Source organism: Ictidomys tridecemlineatus, chromosome 5 (genome assembly GCF_052094955.1).
Source record: "Ictidomys tridecemlineatus isolate mIctTri1 chromosome 5, mIctTri1.hap1, whole genome shotgun sequence".
Classification (NCBI taxonomy): domain Eukaryota; kingdom Metazoa; phylum Chordata; class Mammalia; order Rodentia; family Sciuridae; genus Ictidomys; species Ictidomys tridecemlineatus.
The window spans coordinates 99,167,073-99,185,860 of NC_135481.1; the positions used below are offsets into that span (position 1 = coordinate 99,167,073).

Sequence of the window (18,788 nt, forward strand, 5' to 3'; positions counted from 1 at the left end):
CACAGGGGAGGCATCAGTCTGGTGGGAGGTGGTGGTGGTGTTTCAGTTGAGTTTAGGCAAGACAGAGAGACAAGGGCAGGAGGACAGAGGGACAGCAAGTGCCCCACGCCATCCCATCCCTGATGCATTAAGGGATCCACAGGTCATCCAACTCTGCCCCAGCGTAGGGGACCAGGCAGGTTGTGACTCAGGCCAAGTTCCTTGGACAGAAAGGACTGTGACAAAGTTAAGAATAGTAATCAACCCTCGCCGAGCCCTGACCACATGCCACGCACTCTGCCCTCACCACACAGGTGCTGACCTGAATTCCCACAGCACCCAACTGCCACCAAGCTACTATTATCTCGTTTGGCAAATGATGAAACTGCAGTTAGAGAGGGAAGTTCAATTCTCACAGCTGGAAAGGGACAGCTACTGCCCTTGACCTCAGGTCCCTGTGGTTCTAGAACCTGTTGGCTCACCCACCACTCTTGATCATCTCACAGAGGTGCAGGTGGACACTGCCCTGCCAGGCAGGGGTCTGCAGATGGGCTCCCTAGGGATCCTTGCCTGTGTCCTCCAGGACCCCAGAAGGGGCCCCCATCTGGTCCTGCAACACAGGCTCCTCCCAGCACCTCTGCCCTGGTCCCGGCTCAGCACCTTCCATATGGAGAAACCCAACACAGATGGGAAGGGCAGGCTGACTGGCTACAAAGGGTGAGGCTGTGCACGGGGTTCTCAGGCTCCCTCATCTTAAAACTGGGTGATAACACAGTAATCCAGCAAAAAGGAGCCTCATAGATGGCTCAGGTTTGCACACCCCAAGGGCTCCCAACTCTTACCCTGCTCGCTGGCCTCTGTCCTGACCTCCTCCTCCTGCCTTCCCTCGGGAATCTGGCAGGAAGTACCCAGGTATAGCTCAGGTTCCAGAAGGTCCCAAGTTGGGCAAACACCTCAGGTGAGCAGATGAGGTCACACTGTCATCGAGAGGCAGAACTGGGACCTAAGTCCCCAAGTCTCCAGTTGGGGGCTTTTGGGGCCACCTCTAATTGCCCCTTGAAATCGTACATCACTGTTCTACTAGTTCTACTGAAGTGCAGAGTTGTAATTGTTATCATTGCATGAATCTTTTTTTTTTTGTCACAATTAATATCTCCTTGTGGGCTGGGGTTGTGGCTCAGTGGTAGCTCACTTGCCTAGCGCCTAGTGAGGCACTAGGTTCGATTCTCAGCACCACATACAAATAAAATAAATAAATAACGGTCCATCAACAAGTAAAAAGCATTTAAAAAAAACAGGGCTGGGGATATAGCAAAGAAGAAATGAAGGCCCTCTTTAATCTCCTCTCCCAGTTTACTCTGCTCCCCAAAGGACTCTCAGAGCAAATTCAAGTGCTTGTAATCCAGTATGTGTATGCACGTGTGCGCGAGGGTGAGCGTGAGACCAGTAATGGTTAAAAACATGGGCTCTAGGGCCAGAGCACCTGGGTCCAGTCCCAGATCACTCCCGGGCAACCTTGGACACATTCCCATTCTCCCTGTGCCTCGGTTTCCTCACCCGTATTACGGAGTCAATAATAGTAGGCACAGCATTGGAGCTTTTGAGGAGGAAATGAGTTAATGCCTGCAAAGCATTTAGGACAATACTTGACACATGGTAGGTAGACGCACAGCCCATATGTGTTTTTATTAAATTTTATTTTACAAACACAGACATGCTGGCACACAGGTTTTGATCATAAATAGAGGCAGACTTTCATTTTCTCTGAACTTGCTTTGCCCTATCATTACATCTTGGTGGCCTTTCCACGTTGGAACGGTATTAACACCACATAGTGTTTCATGACATAGCAGCCTCGTGATCTAATCTCATTTTCATACACACTTAAACTATTTCCAATATTTTGCTACTGCAAATAGCAGTCACAAACACCCTTGCGTAGACAGTGTCTGTACACATGTGTTCTTCTAAGGTAGGTTTGGTGGGGTGCACAGCATTGACTGGGCTCAAGGTTGGGTGCATTCTGAAATTTAAATCTGCCCCACCCTTGCCAATCTTGCAAACCAGTGCTCTGAGACAGCCCCCTGCCAACACGGAACAGAACCCACCATCAGTGTCCTGCCAACCCAAGAGAGACCTTTCTGGATGGTCCTGTCTGAATTTGAGGCAGTCTTAAGGTTCTCGCCCATCAGCCACGAGCTTCTCGTCCTGACCCTCCGTCATCCTCATTCCCTAACTTTCATACCAGTTTTTTCAAAAGGCAGAAGTCAGAGCAACAACACTGATCTGGAAAGAAGTTCCGCTGCGCGAGAAGTCTTGGCAAGTCAGATGGCGGCAGTGAAGACCAGTGAGGGGACCAGAAGCTCAGGGGACAAATGCCATAGCCAGGACTATGCACAAGCAAATAAAGTCTGGCTCGGTTCTGGGTGTGTCTCTGGGCTGCTGGCAGCGTGCCCTTCTGTAGGGGCACCTTCTGGTTTGAGTGACCACCAGCGGACATGTTCTGGGTGGTCTCGTGAAGAGCCACAAAGACACACTGGGTCTGGAACAGAGTTTCTAGGCAGAAGGAAAAGAGCCGGCCAGGGACAGGTCAGAGGACAAAAGCAGTTGTCATGGTCCTTATGAACCATGTGTCACGGGGAAGGATTTTTTCTTTTTCTTTTTTGATCCTGAGGATTGAACCTAGGGGCACTTAGCCACTGAGCTACATCCCCAGCCATTTTTATTTATTTTTTTAAGACACCCTCGCTAAGTTGCCCAGGGTGGCCTTGAACTTGCAATCCTCCTGCCTCAGCCTCCTGAGTCACTGGAATTACAGACATGCACCCAGCGTCCAGCTAAGGGGAAGGATTTCTGAAATGAGAGGCAGTGGCAGAGGGAACCGATGCGGAGGAGGTGGGGGAGAGCCCTTTAGAAGCAAATCTCAACAGGTCCCAAGCAGGGAGCCTGGGGTGGAAGACCAAGAGACCTGGCATCGAGTCGAGGCCGGCACGACCTGGCTGTGCAACCTTGGAACCTCAGTGGTTCCACTCCAAAAATGGAACTGCTAAAGACAGGCTTCCCAGCCCATCCCAGGAGCCCGGGGTTCTGCATTTTGTTTTAAAATTCCCTGGGAAGCAGGAAGAGCTTAGCAAGAAAACAGGAGCCAACTCAGCTCAGGTGGGTGGAACGGGCACCCTGGAGGGTTAACCTTAGTAGTCCCCATTGTGGACCACCAAGGGTGGGAACTGTCCCCTGTACACTATGATCAGTGTGGACAGATAACCAGGGCTTTCCTGACAGGTAAGGCTCAACCCCCATGGTCCTGAAGTTGAGTTTCCACCAACTGTGGTGAAATAGGGGTTTAGAGGCCAAATTAGGTTGATGAAAAAATAAAGCAACCAGGAGCTTCCAGGCTGAAACATCTACAAGACACCTCAGGGTGCTCTGTGGACATGTCCCCAGAAGAAAGGCAAGCTTCCAAAGTCAGGGCTTTGAGGTTTTTTTTTTTTTTAAGAGAGAAAGAGAATTTTTTAAATATTTTTTAGTTTTTGGTGAACACAACATCTTTATTTTATTTTTATGTGGTGCTGAGGATCGAACCCAGCGCCCCGTGCATGCCAGGCGAGCCGGCTACTGCTTGAGCCACATCCCCAGCCCCAGGGGCTTTGAGCTCTTAAATCTTTATAGCCCATGAAATTCTCAGAGTTCTCCATGATGGAGCATCCAATAACTGTTGGGATCGGGGTGGAACCCTAAGGAGGGTGTGCAGCCCGGAAGGAGCAGCCTTTGTATTGGACAAATCCCAAATCTGTAATGTCTGTGGATCAATAAAAATTGCATTTTTCCCCAAGATGCTTCTGTTCTTTCTCAGAATTGAAAAAGGCCGCCACTGTTGGTTTGATCGAATGATTTGGGGGAATGATGGAGATTATGGGAAACCACTACCCACCCAGCCGGCCACCCTCGGCCCTCCAGGCCATGCAGTGACACAGGCCCCCACAGGTGGGTGAGGGATGGATGGCTGAGCCCCAGAGCCCCCGAAGGTGGAGTCATGCCTTCTTCTGGCCACTAGATGTCAGCTCAACTCCAAAAGTCCTCGGAGGGCGATGCTTTGGACTCAGAGAGGGTTTCCTCTCCAACTTCTGCCCCAGGAGCCCAGCCTGAAACCTAAACCCCAAGGGTCAGCAGCCTATGCCTGGGCAGACCTCCCCAGACCCCAAGTTCTCATCGTGAATCATGTTTACTGGTGACTACCTCGCGCCCAGGAAGAGAATGGGCCCCCAGGCCCAGCTCTTAACTAGTCCCTGCCCCAGCCTGCCCACCCTGGAGAAGGCTCTGCTACCGTATGACTGCACAAGCGCGCAAGTTGGTACTGACCGCTGTGGAGGCGGAGGGGCCTCGCAAGAGCAGCAGAGAGCGGCAGAGTCAGGTGTGGAAGGCCTCGGGCTGAGCCTCCTTCCTTACACGACTCAGGTCAACTTTTTGCACCAATGCTGCATCCTACCAGTGGCTGTGTGGTAAGCGCTTCTAATAAACCATTTTACATTTAGAGAAATAGAGGCATGGAGACGTTAAGCACCCTGCCCAAGTTCCCCCCAGCTAGTAATGAGCAGTGCTGAGATTCAGACCCTGGCCCTGTGGCCCTGGCTCCCTGAGGTCTTTGAGATGATGCTTACTGGCCCCATGCAGCTGTGGTTGAGCTGGGGAGGGGGCAGTTAGCTGCATGTTCTGTTGACCTCCTTTCTGCACCAGAATGAATAAGTAAACTAATAAGCAGAGGAGCTCTGGCCAGACCCGACTGGCTAGTGGGTGTGCCCCGCGACCAGCACACTAGCTTCATACTAGAGGTCCTTAAGCACATTAGTTAACTAGTGAGATCACAATAAAGATACATAACTCAATTTACCTTTTTCTTGCCCAGTTCAGAGTCGGCCCTTCCTGGCTCCTACCTCGGAGCCACCTGGTGGGGTAGTGAGGTTTACATAAGAGACCAGCAGGAGAGAGGAAGGAGCTCGCCAGAGTGGCCTTTTATTGGGGAACAAGAAATTCAGGGAAAAATTCCATCCAATGAAGGTCGAGGGGGACAGCATTCCCAGGTCAGTGTCAGTGATTGGTCTCAGGGCCAATGGTCAGTCACACCCCCACACAGATGGGCTCTCGCACCTTAGAAGGGTGGGGATAAGTTCTGACCCAGCTTGGCCGGAACGCCTCACACCCAGTCAGGGAGGTGCCCAATCATGTGTAAGAAAGGCTTCCCACAAGTGAGAGAGACCCGAAATCAGAGACGGGAGGCTCTGCTGTGGCCAGATTCTCAAGGGCTGGTTGCTGCCCCCACTGGCCCCACTCCCCAGCTCCCTGGGCCTGGCTCGGATACCATGGGAGATGGCAGGTAGGGAGACAGACATTGCGTGGAATATCTGTCTGTCAGAACCATAAAGTGGCTGCACATGTGAAGTCTGGCATTTAAACAGTTCCGGGCCTGAATTCTGTCTGGCTTTACCAATGACCAGCTCTGTGACTGGGCAGTGCCTTCTCTCTGAATCTAATGATACCTAGCATGTGAGAGGCCCTGAGCCCCATCACCAGCACCAAAAAAAGAAAAATTATTTATTGGAATGATGCACATGGAATGTTAAGCTGCAGGCCTGGCATACCATCGGGGCCTAATATAAGCATGACCTCTGTACTGTAGACTTCTGCTGTAAGAGGCGGGGCTGCAGCCGCTATAGGTCCAGCAGAGGCCTGTTAGGGGCCAAACAGAGCAGCCATCCCCAAAATGTCCTTGGCAGTACTTCGGGAGGTGTTCCAGGCTTGGGCTGTGGCCCAGGGTTTAAGTAAACCCAGAGATCTGCCCAGATTCTTAAGAAGAATCATGAGGGAGGTGGGAGGGCACTGCTGGGGTGGGGGCATACCTGTAATCCAGTGACTCAGGAGGCTGAGGCAGGAGGATTGCAAATTCAAGGCCAGTCTCAGCAATTTAGCAAACGAAGTGAAACCTTGTCTTCAAATAAAAATAAAAAGGGCTGGGCATGTGGCTCAGTGGTTCAGCGCCCCTGGGTTCAATCCTCAGTACCACATATATACATTCCTTTGCTCAGGGAAGGCATTGTGACAGGGGCTCATACCTACACCAAGCACCCACTCCGGATTCAGGAACTGGTATCCAAGGAACCAGGAGCCACCCAGGAGTCCCTCTGGTGGCTGGGGCATCACATCCCAGTGGAGTTCTTGGGGGCAGTGGTGGCCACGATGCTGGTGGGTTAGTCAGGGTCCAGGGCCTGCAGGTCAGGGGTGCAGGCTGCAGCCTCTGGTGTCTGTCCTAGTGGCAGCTATAGTGTCCTCAGAGGACCAGGCCTGCCTTGCCAAGTGGAGGTGTGGGGTTTGTTTTGCTTTAAACAAAAGAAAACAGTGTCTGGCAAGACCAGTCTGTATCCTGAGCGCTGGCTTCTGGCCAGTGACCTTGAACCAGAGAAAGGAACCATCTCCCTCAGGAGGGTGGGCAAGGCTGCCCAGGGGCCCAGGGGTGCCCATTATGGGAGGACAGCAGCACGACCCTTGAATGGCCTTGGTCGGTGTTTTCACCACTGCCCCCCGGAAGTCCGAGAACGAAGCTGGGCAGGGATGAGTGATTGGCTGCTGTGGGTTCCAAGACACCTGGGCCACAATCAGGGTTGTGTGTGGTTGTCAAGGTAGAATAGAAGAATATAGCAGGATGTTTTCCCAGTTCTTGGCACAGAGCTTCAAAAATCCTTGGAGCCCAGCACAGTGGTACACACCTGGGATCCCAGCGACTCAGGAGGCTGAGGCAGGAGGATCACAAGTTCCAGGTCAGTCTCAGCAACTTAGGGAGGCCCTAAGAAACTTAGGGACAGCCTTCCTCAAAATAAATTTTTTAAAAAATATTTTAAAAGGCTGCAGGACGTGGTGGCACGTGCCTGTAAATTCCATGGATGATAGAGTTCAAAGCCAGCCTCAGCAACTTAGTGAGGCACTAACAACTCACTGAGACCCTGTCTCTAAATAAAATATTTTAAAATATTTTTAATATTTTATTAAAATATTAATAATATTTATTATTAATTATTATTTATTATTATTTATTATTAATAATATTTATTAATAATATTTTAATAAAATATTAAAAATATTTTTGTTAAGCACCCCTGAGTTTAATTCCCAGTACCCAAAAAAAAGGGGGGAGGGGGAGGGGAAGAAGTTCACAGCTGTCCCATCAGAAGTGAGGCACCCTGGGAACCTCACTGGCACCTGGCATCTGAAGTTGGGCAGTCTGGTGCGGGATGGGCCCCTAAACCAGCAGAGTCTGATGCCAAGTGTGGGGAAGTGCAGGAACTGAATCACAGCACACCCAGGGTTTTACCCCAAGTTGGGTGGAAAGGGAACATGTGAACATATAAGCACATTTGAGTGTGTGTATGCTCCAGTGTATCCATGCCCTGAAAGAGGGGATTTGAGGGATATGAGGCTCAGACCACTAGCCTTCTGGGGAAACCTAACAGCCGGGCCAGCATGCTGTCACCCGGGCTGTACTGCAGGCCTGCCAGCAGAGGGCGCTCCAACTCCACAAGTCCGTCTCTGCACAACTTTTCCAGTTCTCTGAGGTCTGATGCTGAAAGCCCAGAAAGAGGAAATCGAACCCACGCAAGTTCTGGAAAATCAAATTCTTATTAGGTACCCACAAGAGGCAGCCAAGCCTCTTGTTTCAGCCACAGACCCCACATCACCAGAACACTCGGCCTACTTGGGAAGCAGGCTTCTCCACCCTGGGCAGACTCCGGTTGTGGGACCTGAGCTTATGCAGTTTTGGAGTCCTCTTTTTAACAACTATGAATTAGTAAATAAAATGGTAGAGATGGAGCTGAGCACAGTGGTGCACACCTGTATTCTCAGCATCTCAGGAGTCTGAGGCAGGAGGATCACAAATTCAAAGCTAGCCTCAGCAACTTACCGAGGCCCTAAGCAACTTAGTGAGACCCTGTCTCTAAAAAAAAAAAAAAAAACAGGTAAAGGGGATGTGACTCAATGGTTAAGTGTCCCTGGGTTCAATCCATGGTACAAAAAAAAAAAAGGTAGAGGTAGAAAGTAGATATTTATAAGGATTAGGGGAGATCACAACAAATGTTGAATTTTTAAAAAGCTCCACTGTTATAAACACCAAATCCGCAGGGGCCTTGAAAGAGGCCTTGGTGAAGCAAGGGCCCTGCAGCCCCACCCCCACCCCACCAAACATGCTACTTGCTGCAAAAGTTGGTGACTCCCTCCCAATGCAGAAGCCAGTGTGCTTCCTGAGCCTGCCTTGCTGAGAAGGTGCTGGAAGGACCGGGCCTCCAAGGTTCTGCAGCCTGTGAGCAACTTGTCCAGTTCTCCACGGCTCCCTCCTCATCGAAGTCCTTGGAGCAGCCAATCGTAAGCACACCTTGGACACGTGGTGGGGGTGGGGGCTGTCCTTTCCCCCTCGGTCACCCCTGACAGGCTGCCACTCCTACCCCCTCGGCTCTGAGGCATCTCAGGGTCTCTCCTTCCTTGAGTCCTGGCTCCACACAGGGGCTCCATCCACCCGGTGTTGTTTCAAGACTGTAAAACCAACCAGGGCCGTGGTGGTGCCCACCTGTCATCCCAGTGCCTCAGGAGGCTGAGGCAGGACGATTGTGGGTTCAAAGCCAGGCTCAGCAATTTAAGTGAGGCCCTAAGGAACTCAGTGAGACCTTGTCTCTCAATAAAATATTAAACGGGCTGGGGATGTGGCTCAGTGGTCCAGCGCCCCTGGGTTCAATCCCTGAGCCAGGGGGAAAAAAAAAAAGACTGTAAAACTGTAAAACCCGCTGGGGGTAGCGCGCACCTGAATTTCAGTGATTTGGAGGTTGTGGCAGGAGGAGCACAAGTTCAAAGCCAGCTTCAGCAACTTACAAGCAACGTATCGAGACCCTGTCTCAAAAATAAAAATAAAAAACGGCTGGGGATATGGCTCGGGGATTAAGTGCCCTTGGGTTCAATCCCCAGTGCAGAAAAACAAAAAACCTGTAAAACCCACAGCCCTCAAAATGCGGTTCCCAGGCATACTGTGAAACAAGAAACAACCCCTTTATTATGGTTTAGGTGTGAGGTGTCCCCCAAAAACTTACAAGTGGGCTGAGGTTGTGGTTCAGTGGTAAAGCGCTTGCTGGGTTCAATTCTCAGCACCACGAAGAAAACAAATTAAATAAACAAAAAAAAAGTTATTGTGTCCATCTACAGCTAAAAAAAAATTCAAATTCAAATTTAAAAAAGCTTACAGGTGAGATGAGTGATTAGATTATGAGATCCTAACCCTAATGGCTGCATTAGCCACTTGAATGGATTAACTGAATGGCAACTGTATGCAGGCAGGGTGCAGCTGGAGTGACAGTTGCATTTGTCACTGGTAAGCAGAGCTCTCTGTGCTTCTGGATGACCAAGTCCTAAATTGTCTTCCTCCTTGGTGATGCTCTGTCTCATCTTGTGCCCAGAGCCATGGAGTCAGCCGACCAGACTGAACCTCTGAAACCGTGAGTCCCAAGTAAACTTTTCCTCCTCTAACAGTTCTCTCATCAGGTCTTTCCATCACAGCAGTGAAAAAGGCTGACCAAACGCCCCTCTTACAATTAGCAGGGGGTCAACCTACAATGTAGACCCTCTGAGAAAGAGTGGAGAGGGTGCATTTGTTTACATGAAAGTGTGACTTTAATGAAATTCAGGACACACTTATTAAGTGTCCGTGCCGTTGTGGGTGTTTGGGATACATCAGTGAATAAATAAGACCAAACCCGTCCCTTAAATAGAGTTTACATTCTAGCAAGAGGAGACTGCTGGTAAATAGTCCCCTACCAGCGGGTCTACAGTCCATGTACAGGGGGGTAGCACAGAGCCAAGAAAGCAGGTTCCAGAGAGCTGGGGTGGCGGAGGGCTGGGAGGGTCTCCAGGTGGGAGAGTCCTGTGGATCCCTGGAGGAAGAGCCAGAAGCTGGAGTGTGTGGGCCATCTGAGGGCAGTAAATCAGCTGCATGGCTGGCCTCCAGGAGGGGGGCCTTGGGAGAAGAGAGGCCACATAGGGTGGGCGCTGAGGGCCATTGTGAAAATCCACATCTGAGTGAGATGGCATACTCCAGCACCTCTCCAAAGGCCCACCTGTTAAGAACAGATCTAGGGAGCCAAGGTAGATCAGGAAAATGGATTAGAAGGTGATTGCAATGACCCAGGCAGGAGATGACGGTGGAAGGAGAAGCAGTGGGAACAAGGAAAGGAACCAAGTCTTTTTCTTTCTTTTCTTTCTGTGCTGAGGATCAAATGTAGGATCTCGCTCATGCTAGGCACACACTATGCCACGGAACTAGGGCCCAGCCCAGAACCCGGTCTTTAAACCCAGCGTGCTGTCCACTGGCCACACGGAGAGCCTCTGACTTCTCTGAGCCTCCCTTTCCTTATCTGTCTGCGGGGTGTTAGCACCTACGTCTCAGGACTGGGGTCCAGGATAAAGCAGGTGATGCAAGCTGTATGAGAACTCGGGGGAGTTTCAATGCATATTTGTTGAAAGAGAGTAGGAAGGAAAAGGGGATGTCCTCTTTCACCTCCCCCAGCTAAATGACTCTTCATTCTTCAAATCTCAGTCCTGGGTAAACCTTCTATGGTTTGGGGATGATTCCTGTCCCCACAGGTTCGTGTTCTGGAAGCTGGGTCCCCAGTGGGGTGATGCTGAGAGGTGGTGGGCCTTTAAGAGGGGGGCCTAGGTCATTGGGGAAGCCGCCCTCAGGCGGGATTAATGGTCTCATGAAATGAGTTATTTCTCACAAGAGTAGGTAGATGGGGCTGGGAATGTGGCTCAGGGGTAGAGCACTTGCCTAGCATGAGAAGTCCAGGGTTTGATCCATAGCACATTCTGGCTTCCCGTCATCTCAAAATGTATCTCAAAATGTAATCCACGTTGTGATGCAGCCACAGGGGCCCTCACCAGAAGCCAAACAGATAGGGCCACTCAATCTTGGGACTTTTGACCCTCCAAACTGTGATCTAAACAAATTTCTTTTCAGCCAGGTATAGTGGTGCATGCCAGTCATCCCAGCTACTCAGGAGGTTGAGGCAGGAGAATCACAAGTTTGAGGCCGGTCATGGAAACTTAGGTCACCCTGACATCTAAAGGCGGGGCATGTAGCTCAGGGATACATTGCCACTGGGTTCTATCTCCAGTACTGGGGGATAGAAAAATCAATTAATAAACTTCTTTATGAGTTATGCAGCATCAGGTATTTTGTTATAATTCAGAAGATGAATTAAGACAGCTTCCCTGACTCCTCCTAGTGGCTTAGATCCAGATCAGTGGTTCTCAATGGGAGGGGTGATTTTGCTCCCTTCTCTCCCTACTCCCCTCAAGAGGACATGTGGCAATATCTGGACATGTTTGTTGTTGTCATGTCTTGGGGAAGGGTGCCACTATTTGGTGGAGGTCAAGTTGCTGTGGCAAATCCTGCAGTTCACAGAGGAGCCTTCACAGTGACCATCCGGGCCAGAGCATTGACCGTGCCACGGTGGAGACACCCTGCTCTCGATGGAGCAGGGGGCAGGTGACCTCTTTCCCACTCAGTGGCCACTGTTCCTCTCCTGGCTTCTACTGAAACAGAACCCAGAACTCCGGGTGCTCAATTTCCCAGCTTTCCTTGCCGCTCGTCATCCCTGTGTGACCCAGTGGGGCCAATGACATGGGAAAAATCCACTGGGCGCTTCTGGGACATATTGTTCTTCTTGATAAAAGGAAATCAATGCAGGCGGAGGCCCTGTCCTTCCACTCTGATTTTGGACACAATCGTGTGAGGATGTGATGCTTGCAACTGTGACATGCATCCTGCCACAGGCAGTGTCACCAAAAATATAGAGGATGACAGAGGAAAAAGATGACTAGCTTCAACGTGTCTTCGAAAGATCACTAAGTTGCTAGGCAACCCTACCCCAAGCCCTTCCTACCAAGCAAGGCAATGCATATTGTGCATGTAGGTTACTTTGAGTTGATTCCACTGTTTCTTTCCGCCAAAGCATCCTTGGAAATATGGACCCTCCTCCCCACGCTCTGTGTGACAGGCATCGTCCTGTGTGTTGGAGTTCCGGTCACCCCCTCGCTGGACCATGAGCCCCTTGAGTGCAGGGCTCTGCTTCCCTTCCTGGACCTTTGCGCCTAGCAGCGTACCTGACACAGAGTAGGAGCTCAGAGAGAAAGCGAGGGACACATTTCAAGGATGGAGGAAACATGAATGGATTCTGCCATTGGCATCCCTGCCCTGGGGTTTCCCAAGAGCTGCTCCAGCAGACGCCCCACCCAGCAGCCTGCAGGCCTGGGTCGAAACATGCCTGGGGTGAGCGCCTCAGATGCTCAGGCTAACAGAAGGGTTGGCCCCGAGGCCGGGGCTCCGGCACAGCTGTAGGAGCAGATTTTCCAGCTGCACTGTGAGGTGGAGGGCCCTGTTGCTCAGACTGGGAACCTGCTCTAAGTTAACCTCCTCCCTGTTAACGCCCGACTGCCACCAGCCCTTGCAGGGGCAGAATCTTCCAGATGTCCAAGACCCCTATATTACAGGGCCGGGAAGGCAGTAAGTCACCCAGGAACAGCAGACACGGGGGCCTCCCATGAAGGAGACCTCCCATGAAGGACACTTCTCCCCAAGCTCCTTCCATGAAGCCAAGGCTGGTCCTGCCCACTCTCCAGCCAGCCTGTGTGCAGGGCTCCACTTGAGTTTGTCCCTGGGGCCTTCACCAGCCTCTCAGACGTGTGTCAAGGGTTCCCTAGGGCGGCCACGAGATGCGCAGCCCAGTGGTCAGGACCCAGGCTTGCGGGCAGGCTGACCTATGCTGGATTCCTGCCCCCCTCAGTGGACTCTTTCCTTTCTTCCCTTATTATTCACAGAAGAATTATTACGTGCCAAGGTTTTCATGTGGCACCAACCAGGGTGACAGCCTGGAACATTAGATCACATGACAACTGTAAATTAAAATGGCAGCTCTAAACCAGGCTCAGTGGTGCACACCTGTGATCCCAGTGACTCGGGAGGCTGAGGCAGGAGCATCACAAGTTCAAAGCCAGCCTCAGCAACTTAGTGAGACCCTCTCTCAAAATTTAAAAAAGGGGGGGGGGGGCTGAGGGTGTGGCTCAGTAGTAAAGCACCCCTGGGTTCAATCTCCAGGAACACCCTTCCCCCAAAAAGAAAATGGCAGCTCTACTCTGGGACATGCATGGAGCCCTAGCCAGGGAGACACCCAGACATTCCCATCGTAAGGACTTCCGAAAAGGAGGAATACAGCCCAGGGGACCCTATGGCAGCTGAACTGAGTCGTATTACAGTAACAGGACCACCTCTTGGGACTTTTGAGAACCAGTGGAATAATGTGCACAGACCACTCCCGGCCTCAGGCCTTGGCTAAGCATCTCCTAATGACAGGGGCTGGAGCCTTGGTGGCAGGGCTGGAGGGCTGGGGAGGCTTCAGAAGCAGCCCTGGCTGTGGCCTGGGCAGCCTGCCTCCTGGGCCTGGCGTCTCCCTGCCCTGGAGTGGCAGTGTCTAGGCTCTGGGCACAGCTTGCCTGCTCTCCTGGACCTTGGCCCAGGGGTCTCTGCCAGAGTCCAGCAAACCTCCCAAATCAGACCCTCCTGGACTGTGACCCCCGCCTCTGCCCTCCCGCTGGCTCAGGGGACTGGACAGCCCCAGGGTCATCTCCCTGCTGGGTCAGGCTGAGCCAGCTACTGTGCTGCAAAGTAGCACAGGTGGCATGGCGCTGGCCGGGTCTGGAGCTGGCAATGCTGTGCTCCTGGGTGCCAGCTCTGGGGACCATGACACCACTGGGACCAGAGGCCCAGCCCACCATGGAGAGCCCCGGGCCCAGAGCCATCACCATCGTCCTCTGGTCAACTGGGACTGCAAGGTATCAGGAGGCCCAGGGCCTCTCTGCTGCCTCAGTTTCCCTAGAGGGAAGGCGGGGGTAGGGCATGAGAGCCTTCCACTGAGAATTGGAGGTGAGGAGCAGAGGGCGCAGGAGTCTGCTAGACAAGCCTTCCCTCCAAGATCCCAAAGCCATTACAGACCAGAAGAGACAGGGTGGGCGAAGGCAGAGTGGCAAGTGAGTGGGGGCTATAAGGTCAGTTGCACTGACCTCAGTGGGTGGCAGGTGGGGAAGAAAGCAGGCAGGGCCTGGAGGGGACAGGCTCTGCCCCTTCAGGCCCTGGGTGGTCTCCCCCACCACCGGGGCAGTGGGCGGGCCAGCTGGTGATCGCCTGGGGCTGGAGCCGCCATTGGAGCAGGCTGACATCTGAGGTGGGAAGGCAGGCAGTGAGTGGGTGGGAAGGAGGCCCAGCCGTGGGGAAGGCTCCTGGTGCCTCAGCCAGCCGGGCCAGCCCAGGCCCGCTCCGCCTTCTGGTCTCCAGCCAGTCGGTAATTCAGAAATTCCTCCAGATCGCTGCCGGGGCCTGCTGGGCCAGCAGACGCCTGGCTTCTGCCTCCCAGATGCGCTTGGCCTCCCTTGGCACTCACAGCTGGGCCGAGGTCAGGCGGTGCCGGGAAGGGAGCTGGTGGGAGAGGAGCGGGCCTGGGTCCCCGGCCAGGGCTGGGAAGGATCCAGGCTCCACAGAAGAGGGTGGGAAGGGACCCCACCCAGTGTGTGTCCGGGCGGAGGCCATGGAGACTTAACCTCAAGAGCTGCCTGAAGGCCGGCCTGGACCCCAGCCCGGCTCTCGGAAGCCAGGCCAGCAGAGCCTGCCCGCCCTGGCAGAGACCGGCCGTCGGAGAGCCAGGGCCCCGGGCCGCAGGCCTCCACACCCCACCTCCTGCCCCAGCGGCTGAGAACTGGGCCGGGAGACTCCTTCCCAGGCATCTCCCAGGATCTGGGCCACTAATCCCCTCTCCATTAAAATGCAAATGTCCCCCGGCCTGGAGTGGGTGAGCAGGCTCCAGGCTTTCAAGCCTCCCAGTCTCAGGGGTCCGAGGCCAGACAACCTCCAGTGAGGCCCCCAGGGCAGGGAGGGCAGGGTCCAGCAACCCGGGCTGCAGCGACTTGCTGGTGTCAGGGGGGAACCCGAGGAGCCAAGGAGCAGACGGGCTTCCCAACTTCAAAGCCGTGCCGGGCAGGCCTCCCGCCCACCGGCCCACAAAGCTGGTTTCTTTTTGCATATTTGTCCCAGGCAGGGAAAGTGACGGCTTGGAATGTTATGTGGAGTCCACAGGCGAGGCCCTGTGGCCCATCCCTGAGGCCCTCCCGGACAGCACAGCAGTGGCCTGGTGCACACAGCTCCAGCCCGTACCCGCCACGTGACCTTGAAACCCACGTGACCTTGAAACGCAGCTGCACCTTCCCATCCTGTAATGGGGAAAGAGCCCCCTCCCAGGGTCACTGTGAACCTGACACTGGTTTTGGAAATCAGGTTGAAGATTCAACACCTGAGAAAAGCCTAGGCGAGTGCAGCAAACAAGTTTTACTTAAAGGATAGAACAGAGACAGACTTCTAGGGGTGGGGGCAGAAGGAGATCCAGAGCTGGCATCCCGTCTGCCTGACCTAAAGGCGGGAAGGGAGCCGCCCAGGGGGTACTCATTAACAACCCCTGGCTCCGAGGAGGCAGGTGACCCTGGCAGCAGGTGAGGCAGACAGGGAGGTGTCCTGGAGGTAGTAGCATTCCACCTCCTTTCCCACCAGCCCCCATCTTCCCGACCCATCTACACTGGCTGCCAGTCCTTTTGCTCCTGCCTCAAACACAGGCTTCAGGAAGGGTCATGGGGGGCAGGGGCCTATGAGCCATGCCCGATGGCAGGAAGCCCCCAGTGAACTGACCTCGCCTCCTTCCACCAGCTGCATCCCCCACATAGCCACCACCTAGTGGCAGTCCCAGAGCCATTTCTCAGACTAGAGGTGTTCCCAGGCCAGAAGGAACTGGAAGCCTGTCCTTGGAAGAGCTCCGCAGGCCCCAACTGGAGCTCTGGGCCCTTGTCTTTCCTGGGGCAAAGTTGAGTCCTTTCTAGTTGCCTTCCACTGTTGAAGAATTTTTAAAGTACTTGACTCCTGGGGTGTGGTGCCCCCCCCCACCGCCAAGGATATGGAAAATAAGTCCAAGGGTATTTGTAAAGGAATACCAAGGAACTCACACCTGACTCCTAATGGGTCAGCTGACCCCAGTACAGTTAGTCCCAGGAAACTCCACATTCACATTCTGGTTCTACCTTAAAGAATCAGCTGACCCTAATACACTGAACCCCAAAACTACCCTCCTGTCCCACCCTTAACGAAACCTATATATATATTTAAACCAGACTCTTGCTTTAGCCCACTACCATTTTCTGCCCTGAAGATGAGCCATGCCAGGTGCCCGGCTGATCCGCTGATTGACCCTGCGGCTCGCTGCATACTGAACAGGATCGCTGCCTGCTGATCCGGGGTTTGCTACCCCCTCGGCCTTCACCACGGTACATACCGGCCATTTGTGCTAACAGCGCACACCAGGAGGATCTCTGAATTTACAATGGGCTTCAGCAATTTAGTGAGGCCCTGTCCCAAAATTTAAAAAATACAAAGGACTGGAGATGTAATTCGGCAGGAGCCCTAAGTTCAGTCCCCCAGTACCAAAAATAGGTTAATTAATTAATTAATTAATTAAAGTACTCGACTCACCTCCAGGTGTATCAAATCTACAAAAGCAGCAGAGCCTAATCTTCCTTCCTCGGTCCCTGTAAGAGCCAGGGGGGTGCCCTGGAGGCCTACAGCTTCTGCACCTGCAGGGCCCTTGGCATTCAAAAGCCAAGCCCAGCCCTCTCTGTCTGCCCTGGAAGACAACCCGGCCAGCTGCTTCTGCCAGGCCACAGAGCTGGAGGAGCTTCTGCTAACATGGTCCCCACCTCCGGCTGCTGCGGGCTTCTCAAAACCCCAGCTCTCTCCGCTCATCAGTTTCCCTCTAAGCAGAGCAGTCCCTAATTTTGTTCTACTGTTTTCAATCAGTTCAGCATGAAGCCCCACCCTCAGCCCAGACCTCTAGCCAGGAGCGCATCTGGCTTCCTAGGGACCCATCGACCACTCCCACCTGCTTCCCTGCTACCTGACACTGCAGTCACTAAGGGCCCAAGGCCTCTGCAAAGTGCCTCCCAGGCCTTATGGAGAACTTCTAGGCCTGGAGAGGTGGTAGGAGTCTATAATCCCCAATAACTCAGGAGGCTGAGGCAGGAGGGTGGCAGGTTCAAGCTAGACTGGGCAATTTAGCAAGATTGTCTCAAAATCGAATGAAAAGGGGCTAGGGTGTAGCTCAGGCCAGAGCTCTTGCCTCCCAGGTGTGAGGTCCCGGGTCCAATCTCCAGTACTGAAAAAAGCAAAACCTAACTCCTGGGAAACTTGAGGGCATCTCACATGTGCTTAAGGACGAGCCCAGCTTATCCCCATTTTGGTGCCTGGGGTCCACTCTTCAGCCCCGTGCTGTGGGCACCATCCACACCCTATCCCACTCCAGTGGACCCTCCCCAGCAGGATAGGATCATGTTAATGTCCACACATCCTGTGGCAGGGGTGACTGTCTCTCTCCCCTTGCTGGGTCTCTCTTTGGTAAAGGACCCCAAAGCTGGGTAGCTTGTCACCGTCCCCCACACCAAGTCACAGACAATTTTTAATGAGAGAGTTCTTCCTCTTTTTTAATTGACCACACCCCTTCATTTCTTCCCATATTTTCCACAGGGCTCAAATGTGCACCTCAGGAGCTGAGCCAAGTCTAGTAGGCCCCATGGGCAGTACCTACATCACCTAGATCACCCTCCCTCCAATGCCACAAGGCCCTGGGCCCAGCCCATTTCCCTGGAAATGAGTCACCCCCAAGTGCTCCTCCACCGCTCCAGCAAACAGGTTTCTAGAAGGACTGCCCTTCCTGCACACAGACACGCCCTGGACCTCAGCTGGGACCTCACACACACTCATCAGACCTCCCTGGCCAGGTGTCCTCATGCCACAGATAAAGAACCTGCAGCCCAGGTAGGACTGGTCTCCGGGCTCACACACTGGGTGGTGCCAGCTCAAATCCAGAGCTTCTAACTGTCCCCCAAGTGGTCTTTCTTCAACTCAGAGGCCCTGGGCCCACCAGGAATGGCACGAAGGCATTGGAACCACCCGCACAGCCCAGCTGCAGCAATCAAAATGAACCTGGTACTGAGTCAGGGTCCACTTCATGGGGGGGGGGGGCCTTCTAGTTGGTAGATCTGGGGTAGGTCCTGGAGATCCTAGAGAGAGCAAGCTGGGGCAGTCAGGGAGCATTTGGGCTGTTTTAGGAGCAGCTGTTTGCCAACTGGAATCAAAGTGTTTTAACAGGGATGAGCGCGGTGGCTCCCGCCTATAGTCCCAGCCTCTAGGGAGGCTGAGGCAGGAGGATGGCAAGTTCAAAGCCAGCCTCAGCAACAGCAAGGCGCTAAGCAACTGATATGAGACCCTGTGTCTAAATAAAATACAAAGTAGGCCTGGGGATGTGGCTCAGTGGTTGAGGGCCCCTGAGATCAATCCCAGATATCAAAAAAAAAAAAAAAAAGTATTTTAACACATTAACTTACTATACTGGAGACCAGGAATACCCCAGGCAGCAGAGCCTCTGGTAAGAGGCCCCTCCTACCTCTTTAGAGCAGGCTTCTTGGGAGATCAGAACCCTCCTCCCTCCCTCTCTGACCTGGGGAGATGTGGGAGGAGGAAAGAAGGCAGTGAGAACCAAAGGACAGGGACCAGACTTCAGGCTCTGGACTAGGCTGAGTCACCAAATAAAGAAAATGCACAGGCCAGCCCGCCCTTCCCTGTGGCCAGCAGGCCCCAAGAG

General features: G+C 53.2%; 1 long non-coding RNA gene across 1 annotated transcript; it reads left to right on the forward strand.

Annotated features, from left to right (window-relative positions):
• The first annotated feature begins 8,225 nt into the window (after window positions 1–8,225).
• LOC144377893 (uncharacterized) lies at window positions 8,226–12,988 on the forward strand. Its single transcript, XR_013439150.1, has 2 exons — window positions 8,226–8,385; window positions 9,342–12,988. It is a non-coding gene; the product is annotated as an uncharacterized LOC144377893 (long non-coding RNA).
• The last annotated feature ends 5,800 nt before the right edge of the window (window positions 12,989–18,788 follow it).